Genomic DNA, 18,668 nt, shown 5'->3' with positions numbered 1-18,668 from the left:
TTTATCTGGGGAGTTTGGTTGAGTCCCACACATTGATCCTCCACCAACTGCTACTGATTCCAAATTCTCAACAGCCGGCTTGAGGATCTCTTGTCTCAGACTCACATAGACAAATGTCTCCCCAGCTGCTTTATTTTGCACACCTTTCTCCCATGTCAGGAAGACTACTCCTCCATGCTGGTTTTTGTCATATAAACAGAGACTGTAACGCACGCCTAAGGGGTCAGCTTTTCTTTTCCTTTACCTTCAATGTCTGTGGGTGATTTGACCTCAATTTTATCACCTTAGCATCTCAGACAGCCTCTAAATATGTGATTGTGTCCATGTTCACTGACCATACAGTGGCTAAAATAATCTACATTAAGAAACCTGGCCAAAGCTTTGTGCAGTGGCAGTATCGTAGCCAATGAGGTTTATCCGAGGAGAGGCGCAATTATTGCTAATTGAAAGAAACCTGGCCAAATCACCACTTTGGCTAATACCTCCCAACTAAAAGCAGATGGGAGCCTACTGCCTATAGTGTGAGGGCTCTGATTGGCTGCCCACAGTTGGTCAGGTGACCAATAATTCTTTTTTAAAATTACTTTAGTCTGTTTAAGGCTGGGTGATCCTCATACGTCTCTAAGAAACCACCATAATACAGCACATGGAATTTAGAAACAGGTAGGAGAAACCAAGAGTCTTATTAAAGCATGCATTAAGGAGTCTTATAAAAGTGTAGAACTTTTTGTTTGTTAAAATGTAGTTATATTTTATTCACACTGACATGGTGTATTAACTGCTATTATTTTGAAATGGATGTTTTAAATGTCACAAGTACAATTTCTAACACAGTAAATATAGATTAATATAAACAGTGTAGACCAAGGTTCTCCTTGAGAATTGAGAGTCTCAAGAATTTTTAACAGTGTAAAATGATTCTGAGACCAAAATCCCCCAACTTCTAACTTAAAGGTACAGCACCACTCCCTTTTAGAATGCACAGATTTCATTTGCCTTTTAAATGTAGTTTTGTATCATAACTCATGAATGAAGTCATAGTGTGACATCTGATCTTGATGTGCCTCCTGTTCTGTCTGGTTTTGTATGCCTACTTGACACAAGTTAGTCTTCAGAGAGAAAGGAGCTTCTTTTGAGAAAATGCCTCAGTGAGATACAGCTGTGAGGCATTTTCTCAATTAGTGATTACAAGGGGAAGGTCCAGCCCATGGTGGGTGGTAACATCTCTGGGCTGGTGGTCCTGTTTCTCTAAATAAGAAGGCTGAGCAAGCCATGGGGAGCAAACCAATAACCTGCATCCTTCCATGGCCTTTGCATAAACTCCTGCTCCAGGCCACAGCCCTGCTTGAGTTCCAGTCCTGACCACCTCCAATCATGGACTACGATCTTGAGTAGTCCTGACTACCTCCAATCATGGACTACAATCTTGAGTAGTCCAAGGGAGCCAAATTCACCCTGTCCTCCCCAGCTTCTTGTTTGGTTATGGTTTTTTTATCACAGCAATAGAAATCCTAACTATGGAACCTCCCTAATGGGAACTCCTCAAAGCCCTACCTGACCATATTGTTCCTTTTTTGTATTCCCATTTTGTGTTCCTTTTGGTGTCCCAGACACCAACATGTCTCTGTTGTCTATCTCATCTAAGGCATTATAAATTCCTGAAGAATGTGATGTATTTAATTTGCTTGCATATTCTTGGTTTCTGAATGAGGGATTCAAGGTCATTAATAATTTGGAGGCCATGTGTCAAAGACAGTTCTGTCAAGAAGCTGTGAATTTTGGGGGTAGGTTTTTCCTATTGCAGCCAAAGATTGGATCAATCACTCACTCTCCTACCGCTTGCTCACAAATATGTATTTATTCACTTTATATTCAACAAATACTTCTTGGTGTGCCTCGGATACTGGGCTGGGCATAGAGCTGGCCAGCGCTGGCCAGCGTGAAATAAAACAGATGTTCTCAACCCATTTGGACAGAGCAAGGCTTTCTACAATGAAAAGTCTGGTGCACAAGGTATAGTCCCAAGAAAATTTGACCTTCTCTGAAACTGAGACTGAGAAGGACATTAATCATCTCTTGGTAGTTCAGATTATATATATATATATATATATATATATATATATATATAATCTGATTATATAATAAAATAATATAATAAAACAGTAAAGTGTTCTGCTATAGGGTGCTGCTGAAGCTACACAAAGAAATCACCAGAGAAGGGAGAAAAGAGCTGTGAGCTATGTTGGAGGGTGTGAAAGATTTCTATGTGGCTAGAGTGGACAGGGAAGAATCATTTGACTTAATGTTTGGAGAGCTGGCAGATGCCAAAGCACAGTGTTATAAATGAGGTCACTGTAATTGGTGGTCTAACCTGAGATGCTTTGGGTATGAAGGATATCACCATAAGAACAATTAGCCGACCATATAACTGGTGGCTATGATCATACTACATAAAAGCTACTTGAAGTAAAGAGGCTTATCTTGTGAAATGAGAAGCTGTTAAGATGTTTAAGACAATCTAGTTGGAAAATAAGAGTCTGAACGTAAATATAAGCAGGCTTTGAAGACGTTTCTGTAACAATCCGAGCATAGGTAATGGCTGAGATTAGAGTGAGAATGGAAAGACCTACAACCCCATCTAGATATGAAATGGAAAACATTTGCTGATGAATTGGCCCCAAGGAAAAGGTGGGCAGAGAACAATCCTATGCTTTGTAGCTGTGCAAGTGGGTAAAAGGCAAATTCTTGCTGCCATGATTTTTAAGGTGGGAATGTAGGGCAGAAATCAAGTAAGCTGGGTACTCTGTATCCAGTGCCCAGGAGGCTTTTGCATGGAGCCTGGTGTTACTGGCCTTAAATGTACAAGCAGGCTCTCTGAAGCCTAATATCATTGACAGTAGTTATCACCATGTGCAAAGAACAGAAGTAAAACAAGGTAAGGTATTCTCTTTGTCTTTTTTCCATTTATGATTGTTGATGTGATGACCCCTCTTACACACACACAGACACACACACACACACACATACGCACACATACACACACACACACAGAGAGAGAGAGAGAGAGAGAGAGAGAGAACTGAATTCTTCAGTTTTTGTTTTTAAACATAAAAGGGCTAGAAATTGGCCCCCACATTTATATTTTGAACCCTTTTTTATGTCTCTAGTTTAGGCTGACTTCAATTCCTGACTGCACTGCGTCTTTTAATATACGGAATTTCCAGCTTCCTTTGGAGAGAGCTTGCACTGTGGATCTCTTCTAGCCCTAAGGGAATGATCACTTCCAGAAAAAAATTAAGGAGCTTTGTAAGGTATGAGCAAGTCTAGTTATTTCTATTAGCCCCATAGGAAAGGGTTATAAGGTGGAGCATGGTGGGTGAGATTTGCCTTGATAATTTGTTTGCTGAGTTTGGATTTGGTACAGATTATTCTCTTGAAAGGGAAGACCTGAACATTTTTAGAGGCTACCACTGTCTTATTCCAGGTAAAAAGCCTGTCACCGTGCTTTAGCACTACTGTGTGAACTGTGAGTGGCTCCGTCCCTCCCCACTTTTATGGTCGGCTTGTAGCTACAGCCTGTGGCATTAATCATTGTGCTCCTAGGAATGAATTCATGCCTGTGGAATTCTCTAAGAAATTTAGCAATTTCAAGAATTATGGAGAATATTGCAGTCATCTCCCAAAGCTTCTTCAACCAGTTCATGCAATACACGAGTGAAGAGGAATTAACACTAATTTGCTAATGAGATCTTATCCCTGACTGGCTTTTTCGTTGGAATTTGGGGACAAAGGCTTGTGGAAGCCAATATATTTGAATGCATGTCTTATTACAACATTTATACATTGATTTACATGTGTTGCTGGACATGAGGATCCTATAATACTATAATATACATAACAAGTTTCCTCTATCCCTTGAAGATTTTGATAAGAGTAATATGTTAAATCTGGTTAAGTAAATATGTCTATCAAATACATACATATGAACATATATACATTGTATATATACATATGTGTACAGTTATACATACATGGTATATATATATATACATAAATATTTATAGATATGATCATGTTGTGCTTAATTGTTTTGGCTAATGATCCATACATAGACCACATACTCCTAAAAGATTATATTGTGAGTATGATACCATAAGTATGTTCATACAATGAGTCTCAAGATATATCAAACTGTTGAGCAATATGTGGTTGTGTGTGCATGTGAGGAGACAGGCATGAGAAGTACATATGTAGCTAACTGTTTACACACATGTACACTTCACAACAATGGATATGCTTTAAAAAGATTTCATGTATTTATTCTGCATATTACCTAATATGGCTGTCTTTTATACTATATGGTTGCCCATATGTTTCTAGAGTAAGTTTTACATTTTTGTTTTTAATTTTAATTAATCTTTAATTAATGTATATGAATTTATGGGTGCACGACGTATATGTGTATAGGAAGGCACATGTACCATGGTGCATACATGAGTTCTCAGGCTTGAGTGCTAAGCAAGTTTATCCTCTGAGCTGGCCCTTCTTGTATAATTAAAATAAAATAAATAAATGTAGTACACTTATCTCATAAATAGTAAAGAGCAATACATGGTAGGACAGCCTGTAATCCCAGGAGCCTGAGGCAGGAGGATTGCAAGTCCAGACAGGGTCTGCCTGGGCAAGTTAGTGACACCTTGTCTTGAAATAGAAAGTAGTAAGAGTATCAGGGATTTAGTGTTGTGATGGAGTTCTTGCCTAGCAGGCACAAGGCCCTGAATCTAGTCCTGCTGTCCGAAACAAATGAGCGAACAAATGAACAAACACGTCTGAGTATCCAAACTTACATTGTCAGTTTATTTTTCTTGCCTTCTCTCCTTTTGGCAAGTAGGGCCTTAACCAGCGACTCCTACGTGCATGCTAGTCAAGGCAGCTACCTCTGAGCTATGTCTCCAGCCCAAGATACGAACTTTTGAATTATAACCACCTGAACTTCACTAGAGCCAAATGTTACCTATAGTGTTTTGGCTGGTTGTAGCAAGAGAGTCCTTATCTACTGGTCCTGAGTGCAGAGAGACTCAGACAGGAAGGCTTCTACTCACCTCCAGCCACTCTTTCTAGTGCTGCCCAAGTAGCACAGATACCCTGAAGCACATTAGTCATGGCCAGCATCAGGCTGGCTGCTCTGATTCAAACGCCCACCTTTTAGATGGCTGAGCTCTGTGAGAACCCCACCATCTTTGTTTTTATTACGCCCTCCTTGAACACCTGCCTGTGTGTGCTATGCTCCTTTTGCACAGGGAATGGTCACCCCAGTAGCTGTGGCTCCTGAGACCCAGTCCAACATGCAATGCCGAGCGGTAAGAACTGCTGTTGGATTCACTGAAACGAACCCTTCCAACTTCTGAGAGGTTTTCTTTGTGTTCTACACTGCATGTCCCCATGTCCTTACACAAATGTGCAGATGATCTTCAAGTCAAGACATGCACTGTGGAAACACTTACATACACACCTCTGAAGGACTACAGATATGGTCCTTCAGAGGTGTGTATGTGAAAGCAGGGGCACTTGGCTGAGCCTATCTTTGTGTTTTGTTTTGCTTAAAACAAGAGGGTTTGAATTTTTTTTTAAAATCATCCATTATCATCTCTCATTCCATTAACTTCTTCTCATTCCTTTCTATCTTTATCCTGGAAAGAGGAATATGAGGATGAACATGAAGTAGCCATATAACCTCCTTCATGTGACAACATACTGTGTGTTTTATAGTACAAGACACTAGGTAACAAGGTCTGGATTGGGTTTGGTTCTTATTGCTTCTATTGAAGAACCAGACTCATTATAGAAAGAACAAAATTGTTATCTACTGCTCCTTTAGTGTGAATTATGTCTAAAATACTAAGTTCATTAAATGGAGTTGCACCTCTTCTTCAGAGCACACATGTGATAGGCTCCCTTCTCATTAGTATTTATGGAGTAAGCTACGCCTGGGTGCCCCTGCCTCAAAGGAGTGATGCCAACCAGAAGCAATGGGAGGAGTGTGGGACTGAGATTTTGGAAATCAATTACGTGTTTTATGTGTTCTTGGTAAGAGCTGGATAATTCACAGAGAGCTGGCATTTGATTCCCCTATAATCTCTCTGACGTGATCCAGGCACTGTGACACACACCTGTAATCCCAGCTATTGGGCAAGTGGAGGGGGGGGGGGGCATGGTCACTTGAGCTCAGGAGTTCAAGCCTGCCTGAACAGCACAAGACATCTCAAAAAGTAAGATAAGATTACTGAGATGTACATATAAGAAATTTTGAAGGTATAGGGAAGCTGATTAAGATATAGCTTAAGCCATATGCTACGTATTACCAAGGATTCTATTGTACAAAGATAAAATCACTACAAATTTAAAAATGAACTCAAGAAAATCTAGATTAATTTCTTTGATCATGCTTTCAATTCACAGCCCTGGATTTTTATATGGTACAATTATCCCTCCCTCTATTGAATGAGGAGCCAAGATAACTTGTTCTAAGTTTGAGAAAACTTGAACCTAGCCAATGTTCTCTGTGGACTTTCATATCTCATGACCAGGAGACAGCGTTGTGTAGGGATTGGAAGACACCCCCCCTCCTGTTTGCTTTACATACATGTCTAAGCATGTTGAATTGTGTTCATCTCCCAGGCAACTCTGAGCAAAATATTTTCTTGCTCTGGGTCCTTTGGTGGCTTTGAATTTCCACTCCAGCAGCATCTAGCATTGGTAACTTCTAATGACTCAACAGGTTCAGACTCAAAGGCAAGAATTTGAGAACCATCGCCCAGGCCTGAATCAGCCAACATGAAATGCAATTCATCACTGTGCAAGGATATTTGTTTATTCTTGTTCCAAATGTGATTTAATGAAAACGGGGGAAAAACTAACAACACTGCATATAATCTTTCAGCCCAGAGATAGTAGGTATTATGATGAAAGTATGCAGAATAGATTTAGAGGCCCTGCCATTGCAAGGGCCCTTTTGACTGATAATTTTACTTAAAACAGCCAAGAGAGTCAGAACTAAGCCATCTAAGGTCATCTTAAAGAAGCAAATACATACTAGCTAAAGGCTTTGAGGGGAAGGATAAGAACATTGATAATCCTTCCATTGTCCCATTTTGAACTTATCCCATTCTAAGCCTGTGTGTACCCTTTATGTCAAACCCTGATCTGCTTTCATTGCCAGGAGTTATCTGAGAGAACATCTATCTTAGATGAACTGCCATTTACCTTCCTGAATCTTGGTCATATTCTTGATACATCGTTACATCATTTATTTTATTTTTCAACTGCATTCCTGTTTAAGGGAGTGTAAATCCTAAAGATTGGCAATTGACCCTTCTTTTACTCAGAGCCTCAGAATTAGAATTAGAATGTGAGAACAGGCCAATAACTTCAAAAATTCTGGCACCTCCAGAGAACATTGCTTCAATCTTAAAGTCAATAAGGATGTTTGTGTTTGTGAATGGTAGAATAAAACCCACAAGAAGGACAGATGAGACTGAGGTAGAGAGAGAGGAAAAGGCACCTCGTCTTCAATGCCATCTCCATTACTATACTGTAACTTCTTATGATATAGTAATGACATAACCCATCTATGGTTTTCAAAGGATGCCATTACTTTGCCTGAAATAAATGGATTTTATGTTTGTTTGTTTTTTAAATGACATCTCTTTGTTCCCACTGTCTTGCACAGAATTCACAAGAGGGAGGAGATCTGACACTGTGCCAGACTTCTAGGCAGTGGAAGGCTTGTGCTTCTGAAGGGTGGAGATGCTCAGTGGTCGGGAGTGAGCTAGTCATTCAACTACCCTGATTCTATCAGACCCTCCTCTCTGAAGTTAGTTTCCATAAAGAAGCTGGGCCTACTGCTGACCTTATATCAACCACCCCAGACTGTAGAGAGCCCCAACTGGAAAGTAAGGGCAGAAGTAATTTTTATAGTGTTGGTCACACCCCAGCTGTGCAAATGTTACTTTCAGAAGCATGACGTCAAAGAGGTTATTTCTGATTGTTGACTCAAGATATTTTCTGATTATGTCTCTGTGTGAGGCTGAGTATTTACAAGTTGTGCAAACAACCACAGAGTTTGCCCAGACACTCTATGCTGATGCCCTGTATATATCTTCCTCTAATGGGGATAAGTTATATTTCAGAACCGAATAAGGAGCTCTTAGTGCTAATAATGGAGAGAAGCCATGTACTTAAGCTGAATATTGGTTGCTTCCATTAATGGATAGTATATGAGGGATCCCACATAAAATGAGAATCAAGAACACTGGTCAGGGACTAAAGAACATGATAAAAAGACTTTGCAATGGCTTGAATTTGCATTTTAAATCTATTACTATTCAACTGGACCCTTCTTTCATCCTTTGCCTGTGTCTCTTATGTAATTACATTTTCAAATGTGTTCTCTAGTCACAGATAGCCTAGCATGATAGGCTCTTTCCCTAACTTCTTTACTAAACAGAGATGCCCATACAAACTATACACAGATCTCAATTGCTTCTCATTATCTAATATTACTATCAGGAGTCTGTAACATTCTATTGGTAACTAAGTCACCAATGAATGCCAAAGATGACTTTTGTGAGAATATCCCTTTCATAATAAAAAGAAACAGGTAAACAGAGAATAGTATCAGTGCTAATTACTTTTCTTGCTGTGGCAATCAAGTATTCTAAGGCAACTTAGTGGAGAAAGGGGTTGCTTTTGTTGACAGCCATGGCTGGAGAAATTGCAGCATCAAAGATTGAAGCAGCAGTTCCCACAGCATCTACAGCTTGCTTTCTCCTGTTTATTCAGCCCAGGACCACAATTCATGCAACAGAAACACTCAGTTAAGGTGAGACATCCACCTCAATTAACATAATCTATGGGTTTATTTCTGGGTCTTCAATTCTATTCCATTGATCTACTTGCCTTTCACTGTACCAATACCATGCAGTTTTTAACATAATTGCTCTATAGTACTGCTTGAGGTTGGGGATACTGATTCCCCCAGAAGTTCTTTTCCTGTTGAGAATAGTTTTAGCTATCCTGGGTTTTTTGTTATTCCAGATGAATTTGAGAATTGCTCTTTCTATGTCTTTGAAGAATTGAGTTGGGATTTTGATGGGGATTGCATTGAATCTGTAGATTGCTTTTGGAAAGATGGCCATTTTTACTATATTAATCCTGCCAATTCAAGACCATGGAAGATTTTTCCATCTTCTGAGGTCTTCTTTGATTTCTTTCTTCAAAGACTTGGAGTTCCTGTTATACAGATCTTTCACTTGTTTGGTTAGTGTCACACCAAGATACTTTATATTGTTTGTGGCTATTGTGAAGGGTGTCATTTCCCTAATTTCTTTCCCAGCCTTTTTATCCTTTCATCCAGTGGAAAAAAGATAGCCTTTTCAACAAATGGTGCTGGTTCAACTGGAGGTCAGCATGCAAAAGAATGCTAATTCATCCATTCTTATCTCCTTATACTAAGCTCAAGTCCAAGTGGATCAAGAACCTCCACATAAAACCAGACACACTGAAACTAATAGAAAAGAAACTGGGGAAGACCCTTGAGGACATGGGCACAGGGGAAAATTTCCTCAACAGAACACCAATAGCTCTAAGATCAAGAATTGACAAATGGGACCTCATAAAACTACAAAGTTTCTATAAGGCAAAGGACATTGTCAAAAGGACAAAACAGCAATCAACAAATTGGGAAAAGATCTTTACCAACAGTACATCCAACAGAGGGCTTATATCCAAGATATACAAAGAACTCAAGAAGGTAGACTCCAGAGAGTCAAATATCCCCCTTAAAAATGGGGTACAGAGCTAAACAAAGAATTTTCATCTGAGGAATATCGAATGGCTGAGAAGTACCTAAAGAAATGTTCAATATCCTTAGTCATCAGGGAAATGCAAATCAAAACAGCCCTGAGATTTCACCTCACACCAGTCAGAATGGCTAAGATCAAAAACTCAGGAGAAAATAGGTGCTGTCGAGGATGTGGAGAAAGAGGAACACTCCTCCACTGCTGGTGGGGTTGCAAGCTGGTACTACCGCTCTGGAAATCAGTCTGGTGGTTCCTCAGAACAGTGGGAATGATACTTCCAGAGGACCCCGCTATACCACTCCTGGGCATATACCCAGAGAATTCCCCAGCATGTAATAAGGATACATGCTCCATTATGTTCATAGTGGCCCTATTTATAATAGCCAGAAGCTGGAAAGAACCCAGATGTCCCTCGACGGAGCAATGGGTACAGAAAATGTGTTATATATACACAATGGAGTACTATTCAGCCATTAGAAATAATGAATTCATGAAATTCTTAGACAAATGGATGGAGCTGGAGAACATCATCCTAAGTGAGGTAACCCAATCTCAAAAGAACACTCATGGTATGCACTCACTGATAAATGGATATTAGCCTAGAAGTTTGGAATAGCCAAGACACAATTCACATATCAAATGATGTCCAAGAAGAAGGAAGGAGTGGCTCCTGGTCCTGGAAATGCTCAGTGCAGCAGTGTAGGGGAATACCAGGACAGGGAAGTGGGAAGGGGTGGATTGGGGAACAGGGGGAGGGAAGAGGACTTTCAGGGAGGGGGGATCCAGGAAAGGGAAAATCACTTGAAATGTAAATAAATAATATATTGAATAAAAAACAAAAATAAAATAAACATACAACACAAATAATAGCAAGTAGAGATCACCAGAATTTTCCTCAGAGACAGATAATAAATGTTTTCTAGAAAAGCAGCCATAACTCACATAGATGGATCCATAAAAATAAAAAACAAAAACAAAAACAAAAACAAAATCTAGATAACCCCTCACAGCTGTGCCCGAAGGCTTCCATCCTAGGCCACTCTATTTCTGTCAAGTCAACGATCACTGTTCACCACCACCAAGACTGAGTAAAATTTTAGGACTAAGTCTTTGTTTTGGTTTTGGTTGTGGTTGTGGTTGTGGTTGTGGTTTTGGTTTTGGTTTTGGTTTTGTCTTTGTGTGTGTGTGTGTGTGTGTGTGTGTGTTTGTGTTGGTTTGTTTTATGGGAAGGGCAAAATAACAAACTATTTTAGGGAAAAAGCTATGTAATAGATATAGTAGTTATTTTTCTCAACTACATGGACAAAGCAAATTGAAGAAGAAAGGATTTGTCTGGTTCGCAGTTTGAGGACAGAAGAGTCCACCATGATAAGGAAACTCTGGCTTCAGGAATGTGCGGTGGCAGGTCATGGTGTACCTCCCGTCCTGAGGCAGAGACAGAGAGGAACATGTTCTCTTTTTTCTTTATTATTGACTCTGGAACTCTGGTTCACAGGCTGTGACTCCTTTCTTCTTTCCTCCTCAGTCAAATATCTCTTAAGAATATCCTCACAGCCCAGAGGCTTACTTCCTAAGTGACTCTAAATCTCATCAAATTGACACTCAAGATTGACTATCTAAAAGATTTTCAAAAATTGAAAAAAAAAATCTATTTAGGCTGCCTCTGTGCAAACCTTAACCGTTTGTCCAGTATTTAACCTTAAATTCCAGCCCCAGGCTATTGGCAGCTGTTGTGGGACAGGAACTTTCTGAAGAACCTAAAGAAATCCCAAGGGACACAGGTAGAAAGGGCTGTGAGTCAGGAGAGGGGTTGGGGGAGGGTGTGTGACCATTCGGCTATGGGATACATAGTTTCTACCCTCCCCCATCTCCCCTCCCCCCACGCTGTCAGACATACAATACAGTCACTATTATGTAAGTGGCTGTAACCAGCCCACCTAGTTTCTCCACAGGAACCTTTGGAGCAGTAAAATGCCAGAAGTTGGGGTTCAAATTTTAGGCTGGAGATACAGCTCAGTGGCTGAGTACTTGCCTATCACATATGCAGAATGGGAAGGATAATTATTAGAGATTTTTCCAAAGCATCAACTAATCATGGGCATTCAAGTGAAGTCCTGGGTCTAAGCTCGTTACCTTTCAGTGAACTAGTCACTAACTAATCTCCTTTCAAAGAAAAAGCTCAAGCCTCCAAAAGAAGCTACCTCAAACATCTATATCTAATTGATAACTCAGACTAAAGGATCTACAGTGATAAGCTAATAATTTAAATAGCACTTCTTTATTGAACTGGTTGCCATTCTACTAGGCCTAGTGAAGTTGTCAGAATAAAAGCAATTTTCACTATATCTGTCCTGACAGAACTGAAATCAAAAATAACTTCCTATGCCTTGTACACTCAAGGAGAAATTTGGCTTCCACACAGTGATAGCACAATTCATTTTGATTATCAAGCTTGCAGATCTACTGCAGTGAATCACTAGATAGAAGGTTTTGTTTGGTTGTTTGTTTTGTTTTGTTTTTGGTTTGGTTTTTGGTTTTTGGTTTTTGCCTTTTGCCCTGTTCAGACAGACACCAAGATTTAAAATAAAAAAATTAAAAAAATTTTTAAAAAGCCCCTTTTTGATCTACTTGAAAAAGCATTGCCAATGTCAAGAACACAGGGACTTCAGGTTGTTTATTATGCTAGAAGGAGTTGTCTGTGTTGTATTGTTTGTGTGGTATGAAGTGACATTGTATGCCTGCGGTCCCTTGGGGACCCTCATGAAAAGGAGATATGTTATCTCTCTGTCTATGCCCCAAAAATGATTAGTGCAAAGTAAATACGGCATATAAAGTTCCAAACCCATGGTACATGCCCCTCCCTTCAGCTATTGAGGAGGTCGCTCATGTCTGTGAGGAGGAGGACTATGGGATGCCCCCACAAGGTTGCAGGAAATATGGTAACAAGACACTAATAAGTACTGCTGGCCAGAACAGGGGCCACCTCTTTGTCTCTTCTCAGTCTTGGCTAGAGTTCCATCTGAATCAGGGAGATGAGGGAGCTTCTATGCAGATAAGGAGAAAGCTGTGCTTTCTCTTTATGTAAAAAGAACTGGCTGGGCAGTGGCAGCTCACACCTTTAATCCCAGCACTTGGGAGGCAGAGACAGGCAGATTTCTGAGTTCGAGGACAACCTGGTCTACAGAGTGAGTTCCAGGATAGCCAGGGCTACACAGAGAAACCCTGTCTCAAAAAAACCAAAACCAACCAAACAAACAAAAGAACTGACATCATCAAATCCCTAGGCTGTGTAAGGGAGGTAGTTAAGAACATCAATTTAATAAACCCTTTTCTCTTCTGTTTACTGAAATGTGTAGAACTTCTGTTTTATTTTATTGTTCTACATCAATTAGGGATTGTTTGACTCCCATAAAGAAACCAAATATTGCCAGGTGTGGTGGCACACCCATAATCCTAGAGGTGGGAGGCTGAGTTCAAGGTCAGGTTGTGCCACACAATTTGAAACAGTCTCAACACACACGTGTTAAAACACAGCAGTGGCCATATTACAAGTCCAAAGCAAGGAGCAAAGGTCGGGAGAAGGGAAGTCAGGTTGAAATGATGATGGATGTGGCTTCAAGTCTTTCCTGCCGTTTCTTTTCTGCTCCTGACCCACCTTCCCTTTCACCCAAGAGTTCTGGGTTTATCTAGTTCCTCCCAGTTCCTCCCCATTCCCCAGAACCTTTACGTCTGACATCCCACATCAATACAACTGCATCTATGACCCTAAATAAACTTATCCAGAAGCCATGATCAAGCTGGAGACCCGCATTGACTTGTTGACTTAGGTACTTGCCAATGGGTGGTGGCTTTTGCACAAGACTTTTCAGAGTTGTGACTGTTTAAAGAAAATGTTCTATGTTTAAGAAAATAACCTATGCTAGCCATTGGTCACCTGAAAGGCAGGAGGGTCGTGTGTTACAGAGTGAAGGGTTGAAAGAGGATCCACTCACTGAAAATACTGATGCTGTACCCTTAAGATGAACAGTCAAACGGGCTCTTACTTTGTTCACTACGGTCCGCAGTCACTCAGCATCCATCATGTATCTTGCAGTAGCTCAATAGAAGGTTTTCTTCCGCCCTCAAAGACAAGGAACTGACCCTTGGAGCTCAAGTATGAATAACGGACAGATGTTACTGATTTTCATTAAAATTTGAAGTAGAAATAATTTTAAATAATTTAATTTTAAACTGCTGCAAAGCTTTCTGGATCTCACACACCTCACACACAGCTGACCGTCTTTACAAGTTCTTTTTCCTGTTATTGCTCTCCCTAAGGCATCCCCCTCAGCTCAGAACGCTTTGACTCTTCGCCCAATATCTACCGTGTTTCAAATCTGCCAAAAATGTTTAACCTGAGGCACGAATGCAACTGATAGTTCAGCTGCACACACAGCTGAAGAGCCAAGAAGGATTTGCCAGGTGTAGACCTTATGTATGCGGGTGTTTAGAGCAAATCTGGAAATGGTGGCTCCGGATCTTCTGTGGAAGTTTTCATAGTGACCTATCTTGACACATCTCGTGCTTTAAATCATCTCAAAGCAAAAGTGCAAACCCGACACATGCTCAAAAGATTGGTGCAGAATTTTCCAAAAGTCACTTTAAATCCCTGATGATTAACAGCTGGCTTTTTATTTCTCTTTCCATTTTTTAGATTGTGAATATGTGGGGGCATATATACACATACATACATACATACATACATACATACATACATACATACACATATATATATGGTGTGTGTGGTTGTGTATGTGGTTGCTTGCATGTGTGCAAGTGGGTAGGCATGCAGACTTGAGTGTTTACATATGAGAGTGTGATAAGTGAGTGTGTGTGTTTGTGTGTGTATGTGTGTGTATGTGCGCACATGTGCATACTTGAGAGTGTGTCAGGGTGTGTTTTTGGGTCAAAGATGAGTACTGAGTCTCTTTGGAAGATAACACTCCCCCCCCCTAACAATTTTGAGACAGGGTCTCTCAATGAATCTGAAGCTAGCCAGTCAACTTCAGGGATCCTTCAGCCTCCTGTACCCTGCACCCCAAGTGCTGACAGTGCAGAAGCACCTGCCTGGCTTTTTACCTGGGGGTGGGTCTACACTAGGGGATCCAATGCTGGTGGCAGGTACTTTATAGACTAGCCATCTCGGCAGCCCTGAAATGAAAACTCTCAAGTTGGATATTCCAAGGATGAACAATAAGAATTTCTCAGCTTAGGGGAGGTCAAAATTGAAAAGTCTGGTGTCCAGTTTCCTGGCCTTTTTGGTTGAGTGTATCCATCTGCTGCTCTGAATGGATTGAGGAAATATGCACTTCAGTTACTGGAAAACAATACCCCTCACCCTCAGTTCTATAGGAATTCATGTTGCTCTCTGTGTGTGTATATGTGTGTGTGTGTGTGTGTGTGTGTGTGTGTGTGTGTGTGATATAAAATCATATCATATCTGGACTTGTATGTGTTTTTGAAACTGCAATTTGTCAGTTTCATGTTGACACAGGACAGTTGTAGGGTTTGATGTGGGCTTGTCTAAGACAAAGAAAAAGGAAAAAAAAAAAACCTTCTTACAGGCATGCCTTTATCAGAAGTCACCCCTCGGCTATTTACAAGTGCCATGGTTACAGACCTGCTAGACTGATGATATTCACATGCAGGAAACAATGCAAGGAAAACAGGATTTGCTCGGCTCCGACTTCACTGGCCCAAGAATTCCAGGAAGTGATTGTACTCCGCGAAACCGTCTGTGCTGAGCTAGATTGTCTATAGCTTTTAAGGTCAAGTCCTATCACACTGCGTTTGCAGTGGCCTTTGTAACAAGGCAGCCTGTTTATGAAGGCGAGTACACGCTGTGTTGTTTACCAGCCCGTGTGGCGTAAATGTGAGATATATTCTAATCCGTGGCTCAGGATGGTTCAGGGAATCCATCACCCCGCATTTCTGACACAAGCTTGGGATGGGTTCAAAAAAGCAACTGGAAGAGTGACCACACAGCCTTGTGGCGCATGGGGACAGTCACGAAGCACTGGGCCCCCCGTCAGGACAGGCAGGTCTGTGTAGAAGATAAATGTGGGGAGCCCTCTGAGTTTATATTATTAGATGTGGTGCTTCCTGGAGTGGCTAGGCTGCCTCCTCGGAGGGAGAGAAGTGCTGGTACAGTAAGAGACTCCGCGCCGCCGACTCTGACTCCAAGCACGGAAAGGGGGGTGAGGGCAACAATGGGATTTATTTCTTCATAAGAGACCTGGGAGGCAGCCAGGCATTCCAGGGCCTTGCTCTGGAATTCTTTGATTTCTCTACAGTGCACAATGACTAGACTTATGGTGCCCCAGAGCTCAAGGATGCTGGAGTCCCACAGGGGACAGCAGGACTGTTCACGTGCAGACAGCCCAGTGGCCCACTCTTCTCTAGGACAGACCAAGTCGTGGTAGCTTCTAGGTTAGACCTAATTGACCAAAACCTGTGTGTACCCTCTCCTTGATGAGATCCATCCCCAGAGTGATGTTAAACATGCAACAGCCCACAGAGGATGCTGCAGTAGCAGGGATACTGGAGCATCTTGAAGTGCTTTCTTTCCTGCTACCCAGTGTATCCACTGCTATCCAGGCAAACAAGAACCATCGTTTTGGAGATTTTCAGGCAATGTGCCCCAAGGCCTTATACCTTGAAGGGCAAACTTGACAGCATGTGTCCTTAAATGTAATGGACCAAGTGAAACCCAGTAAGTGACTCTAGCTGGTAATCTATCAATATAAGTTTAAAGTTAGATTATCATTTTGTGATTCATCACCACCCCAGGATGTTTCCCCCAAGGCAATAGAATAAATGAGAGTCTGGAAAGATTTCCTGCCCAGTTCTCTCACATGATATATACCTAAAACATACTGTCGACTAGAGTCCATAGTAGGACTATATTTAGTGATTGGATTTTATCGTGTTTCTAAATCCATGCCTTGAGGCTCAACATTTCATTCCCAGGGATGCTGTGGACCAAAATTATCCTTAAACCCCATCCATATGAAGGCTCTCTTTTGTAGTAGGCTTGTAAACGAACACTGTCAGATGTGATTAGCACAACCACCTCCTGACATTACCAGCAAAAGCCCAGAAAGCTCAGTGAAAAATAAAATAATAAAATGGGTGATTCATGGGGCAAGAAGTTCAGAGCTCATCAGACCAAGGGTCTTGAGAGTTCTGCCTCTGTTTCTGCCCTTGGCGTTGACACCAAGGAAGTTTCTGCTCAACCATTTATGGTTTTAGACCTTTATATGGTCTTTTCCTGCATCTTATTCTAATGGAACACATGTTTTAGCTCACTGGCATACAGGGATGGAGAGAAAAGAGATAACATTAGTTACCGTAACAGGATGCTGCTTATGTAGCAGAGATCAACCCATCTGTCCATGTGGCCAGCATCCTAAAATACATGCTTCAGTTTTATGTTGTTCTGTTTTGTGCGTGCATCCGCTGATTATTTTACACATGTTTATAATGAGAATGAACTGTTTTCATCTATCTTTCTCCCGACTCTTTCCCATCCTGTCCCGTTGAGACTTCCCCCTAAGTCTTTACTTTTCATCTGCAAAGAGAGTCGCTTTGAAGAATCTCTAAGGACCTCTCCATCCAGATGGAAACCGTGAGACCTGCCTTAGAAGAAAAGTCCTTTGAGAGGAAGAATAGAGACTTCCAAAGGAAACTGGGAAAGCGTAAAAATACAAGTCCTGGCACAGGACAAGTTTAAAAATCTCTGAAGGACTTCAACTTTTTAAAAAAGTGTCTCAACATTCATGAAATTCTTGGAAAAAAATTCTAGGATACTGATATTATAAATAAGGAAATGGGTTTGTAAGGCTTAAACAACTTTCTAAAGACACCCGGCAGCTACAGATTTAAGTATAAAGACAAGTCAAACTTTGTAGCCCTGCAAGAAGGATCGATGAGCAAGAGGGAACGGAGCTCAGAGGAAGGAGGGTGGATGGAGGGCAGAGTCATTCTCGGTTGTCCTTGGAACGTTCATCCATCCTTGGTGTGTACAGCAGACCTTCCGCCTTCTCCATGGTTAGGGTGGTAAAAGTTCAAAGACATCTGTGTAAGAACGTTTTACAAATGTTTAGTGTGCACTCCTTCCTATTTACCATCTCAAGCCGCTCATAAGAGGGAAAAGATTTCTACTGCAATCATTTACTTGAGGGGTATCTAATTACGAGAAATACGTATATTAGAAATTATGAAAAGCATATTCTATGCCCTAGAGATCTCAAATACACCGTCAGTTCATATAAATAAAATGTCAGCATAATTGCCTAGATGTTTGTAGTGTAAAAAACAAGAATGCTAAATTAAAACAAATTATAGGAAGAGAGAGAGAAGGGAAGGAGGAAGGGAGAGAGAGAGAGAGAGAGAGAGAGAGAGAGAGAGAGAGAGAGAGATCAGTAGTTAAAAGCACTCGCTGCTCTTGCAAGGGACCTGAGTTCAATTCTCACCACCCATGTCAGAGAGGTCACAACTATCTCAAGTCCCGTTAAGGGAATCTGACATCACCTCTGGCCTCTAAGAACACTGCCTGAAGACCAGGCTTCCCTGGGAATATGCCTCCTGAAAGCTAATCTCTAGTGGTCAGTCCTAAATGCATATACATATAACCAACACTAAGTGAACTCAGCAATTGGTAGTATTTATAAATGTATACACACACATACACACTTGTAACGATAAGAATAGAAGTAATGAGTTTCAAGAGTTGGAGAGAGGCAAGGTAGGGGAGAAATGGTGTAAATA

General features: G+C 41.0%; 1 non-coding gene across 1 annotated transcript; it reads left to right on the top strand.

Moving 5' to 3' along the window:
* The first annotated feature begins 377 nt into the window (after positions 1–377).
* LOC127665320 (U4 spliceosomal RNA) lies at positions 378–521 on the top strand. The gene has a single exon (XR_007973366.1). It is a non-coding gene; the product is annotated as a U4 spliceosomal RNA (small nuclear RNA).
* Positions 522–18,668: the final 18,147 nt, after the last annotated feature.

Source organism: Apodemus sylvaticus, chromosome 14 (assembly GCF_947179515.1).
Source record: "Apodemus sylvaticus chromosome 14, mApoSyl1.1, whole genome shotgun sequence".
Lineage (NCBI taxonomy): Eukaryota > Metazoa > Chordata > Mammalia > Rodentia > Muridae > Apodemus > Apodemus sylvaticus.
Note: the sequence above shows the minus strand (reverse complement) of the source record. Positions and strands in the feature narration are given on the sequence as shown.